Source organism: Pinus tabuliformis, chromosome 9 (genome assembly GCF_031772625.1).
Source record: "Pinus tabuliformis cultivar Carrire ecotype Pingquan chromosome 9, CPIR1, whole genome shotgun sequence".
Lineage (NCBI taxonomy): Eukaryota > Viridiplantae > Streptophyta > Pinopsida > Pinales > Pinaceae > Pinus > Pinus tabuliformis.
The window spans coordinates 931411699-931416308 of record NC_142307.1 but is presented as its reverse complement, the minus strand read 5'-3'; positions in this window follow the sequence as shown (position 1 = coordinate 931416308).

Below are 4610 nucleotides of genomic sequence, written 5' to 3'. Positions count from 1 at the left end.
AACCTAATGACCATCAAGGAATTCACACACCTTGCCATATGGAGATGAAGCTATGATACACTAAGAGCACATCCATCACTCAGCAACATTGCAGCTCGACATTGACACCACCAACAACATGAACATACCGGAACTGTCGAGTCGAGTCGTGTCATGAGTCATCTCAGCCACATCACTACTGTGGGCCATATTGTTGTAATCAATGTAATGTAACATGGAAGTCCAAGAGACCCACATGTAAAGTTGAAGAGTAATGTAAGTCAAATAGTCATGAGGGAAGTTGAACAATCACAGGGTCAGTTTCACCATGGTTATAAATATCGCTCATTTGTACATGCAAAGGACTTTTCACCTTGGCTCCTCCCACATAGCCTTGAGAGTCTGTAATATTTTATTCAAGGAGCGAGTAGTGGCTCCAATGCCCCACCTATGGGGTTAGTGATGTATGGTGTATCGATGTGTCTTGGAATTTTTGCTTAATTCAGAAACCTGATAACAGGCTAACACGTTTTCACACATGTGTTGTAACTGTTTGTAAGGTTAATCTTGAACACTTGTAATACATGTTGCTTTAACCCATGTTAAACAATTGAACTCATTCAACTATTCTAATACATATATTTATGAAAATGTGTTGTATAATTTGTTAACGCTGTCCTGCCGGTGTTGGTTACCTCCCCAGACATCAGACATAACCTTTCATGTAAACTTGTTATAACGACTGTCGCACTTGCGTGGACTGTCCTGCTGGGTGTTGTACGTACTATCTTCCCTCGTGTGTTGTGACTGCCGCATCCGTGTAGACTTATCATCTGGAAGCTATGCATGTCATATTTTGTTGTGTGCCTCTGATAGAGTTGAGACTTCCTCCCTTTCGATTGGAGACTCACTTCCACCCTCTTTCTCTGTGGTGAAAGAACCTTGACACAAGTAACACTAGCACTCACTAGGCACACAAACCTCGCTGTTATTAGACAAAGAAGACCACTCTCATGTGCTAACAAGAAAGAGATAAGGCATATCTTTAAGACAATGGGAACCATGCCATTGTACCAAATGGGACACCTACACCAAACAGTGTGACGTCTAGTTGGGACTTCATACCGAGGAGATCCCTTGACGTTTGCAGGTCCAACACTGTCAACAGAATGATAATATTTTGAGTCTAGATTTATCTTAGATAAACAAAAGAGTCAATTTAAAGAAAAAATTTAAAAACTGCAGAGCCAGGGCTTCCTAGGGCACGAAGACCAGGGGAGACACAAACCAGATCAAGTATGCAACCCCAACCAAACCTTAAAAAAGGTCAGGTAGTAAAAAGCAACAGGAAACGTGGGAGGAAGACCATTTGAGAATCAATCCAAACAATTAGTGAGCATCTCATAAATACGAGACAAGTGATTTCGCTCTTGGAGGTTTCCCCTCCTTAATACATTTTCTCAAATGAAGATCATTACATGGAATACAAGGGGCTTCAACAGTAGAGGAAAATAAAGGCACCTCCAAGAGAGGATAAATAAGGAACACCCAGAGATTATCATCTTGCAGGAGACTAAAATCTCTTGCAAGAGGGTTAGAGATATTAGGACATTGTGGAAAAGGATAGAAGGCTATGGCCCTAGATGTGACTAGAAGTGCTGGCGGCATAGCCATTCTATGTCATCCATTGGAAATTTATTTCATGGATTGGATTTCCTGTCCAAGGATTCTCTTTGGAATATTTAGATACATTGGAACCAAGGAAGTGGTGTTATTGATGAAAATATATGGACCCCATATACATGCATAGAAGACTACCTTCTTATCAAAACTCAGGGAACTACAATAATTTCACATTGATGATCTTTGGATTACAGGAGGTGAATTTAACTGAATTAAATCATTGGAAGAAAACAAAGGGGGTTTACAAATACTAGATTTAAATGCCCACTTGTTTGGAGAATTGATTAATGATTTAAGGGTGGTTGATCTAAACAAAATTAATGGGATATTTAGCTGGAACAATCATAGAGGAAACAAACACCAAATCATGAGTCCTCTTGATAAGTTTTTGGTCTCATAAGTTAATATGGGTAGAATTTTTTTTGTGGAAGTTGTGATCTCACCTTGTTTAGGCTTGGATCACTAGCCCCATATATTAGAGGTGGATTTGAAAATCGCCCCTACAAATCACCCATTTCGTTTTGAAAGATTTTAGATGAAGGATCCAAAATTCCTAAACAAAGCTTAGAACTGGTGGGAGGAAATTGAGGTGCAAGGACACATTCTTTTGCATACCTTCCAGGTCAAACTAAAAGAGTTTAAGAAGAATATCAAAGAATGGAGCAGTACAAAGTTTGGGAACATACTTGTAGCAAAGAAGAAAATGGAAGCTCAAATGAAACAACTTCAATATTAAATAATCACATGATGGAGAACAGATGTTGTAATCCTAGAAGAGGGATGGCTAATGAATAAATTAGAACCTATATGGAAGTAGGGGGAGATCCTATGGAGACAAAAATATAGAGTGCAATGGCTACGAGAGGGAGCCCGCAACTCCAAATTCTTCCACAAGACTATGATCATGCATCGTGACCATAAAAGGTTCTTCTTTGTAAAATCCAAAGGACAATGTTTGTTGCAACATGAGGAAATTGAAGAAGAATTAGTCTTATATTTTCATGATATGCTTATGGAGCCTACTCCTAATACAAGGGAATCCATTCAAAGAATAACAACACACATTCTTGTCTAATAAATCAAGATCAGAACAAAGCCTTAATGAGAGAGATAACCTACTCAGAATGGAAAGAAACCATCATGACTATGCCATGCAACAAAGCTCTAGGGCTGAAAGGATTTATCATAGATTTCTTTCAGGTCTGCCGGAAATTAATTAGTCCAGAAGTCGCACGCTCTGGTTGAAGAATCCCACAAAACTCAAAAGGTATGGTCAAGCCTCAATGCAGATTTTATCACTTTAATTCCTAAATTTGGCAGATCTAAGGAATATGGTGGCTTCTTCCTTATGCATCTATGTATGTTATTTATAAAATTATTTCCTCTAGTATGGTTAAGCATCTTAAACCCTTGTTAAATGGTATCATCTCCCCAGAACAAACAAGGTTTGTTGAGGGTTGTCATATTCTTGATGGCATTGTGATGACCCATGAAGATATTCACTCTTAATAAGTTTAAAAATCCTAGAATGCTTATTAAACTTGACCTCTCTAAAGCTTATGATAGACTTAGTTGGGATTGTCTCTTGAGTGTGCTTGAAGCTTTCAGGTTCTCTTCATCATGGATCCTTGATTAAATCTATGTTTTCTCCCCCTTTTTACTCCATTCAATTGAATGGGTCGCCCACTGAGATTTTTAATCCTTCTTGGGTTTTGCATCAAGGCAATCCTATTTATCCATTCCTTTTCATATTGGCTGCAAAAAGGTTTGGGGAGATAACTCAAGGTAGCTGGTCATTAGGGTTTAATCAAAGGGATTCAACCTTGTGAAGAGAGTCTTCCTATTACCCACCAACAATTTGTTGATAACATCTTACTCTTTTGTCAAGTTACACTGAGGGAAACTAGAACCTTAAAATACATACTTTTTGTGTTCACAAAAGCTTCAAGTACTCTGATAAATAGTTAAAAATACAATAATTCTATTTGTCAACAATAATCAAGTGATTTAAGGTCACCTTGCACGCTTGGATTTTCCAATCAACAATCTCTTGGAAAAATATTTAGGAGTCCCAATGGTTTATAATTCCTTGAGAATGGTTTACTGGAAAAATGTTTTACAAAAGATTTCTAACAAGCTAGAAAGTTGGATCTTCCTTAATATGGCTAGTTGCCTTGTCCTGCTTAAATCAATGCTTCAAGATATACCGATGTATTAACCTTTTGTTTTAGTAGTTCCTAAAACTATATAAACTCCATTATTACCTCTTTCCAAAACTTTTTATGGAGAGGAGCACAAAAGGTCAAAAAATGGGCGTTGGCTTCCTGGAAACACCTTTGCATCCCTAAGTAGTGGGGGGATTTGGCTTACGAGACCTAGAGATATTGAACAAGGCCCTTGGAGAGAAGTTGTGGTGGCGATGGTTACAAGGCAGAGAAAAATTTTGGAAACAAATATGGGATAGCAAGTACGGGAACCTTCATTCCCAAACCGAGAAGTTGCAAGAAGAGAGCTTCCCTTTAGGACCCTCTAATTGGAATCTTGCTCAAAGTAATCGGAGATTGATCCAAGTGCATGCCTTTTGGGAGGTTAGAAATGGGATCACAACTTGTTTTTGGTTGGCCTCATGGCAACAACTTCCTAGACTAAGTGCTCATAATGATATAAGAGAATTGCAATCTTTTACTACAGAGAAAAGGTGTTATAAAGTTGTTGATTTATGGAGAGACGAGATGGAAGAAATTCAATGGCGGCCTTGGAAGCAACATATAGATTGGATGAATTCTCCTCTTATGATCCAATGGCACACCTTTGATCAAGAATTGAAGAATCTAAAAATCCCCCTTGATGATAACCCAGATACTCTTAGATAGGGGTATCAATCGAGTGGCATGCTCTCCCTTAAGGAATCCTATACATTACATTTTTGGTCATCGGACCTTGCCTCG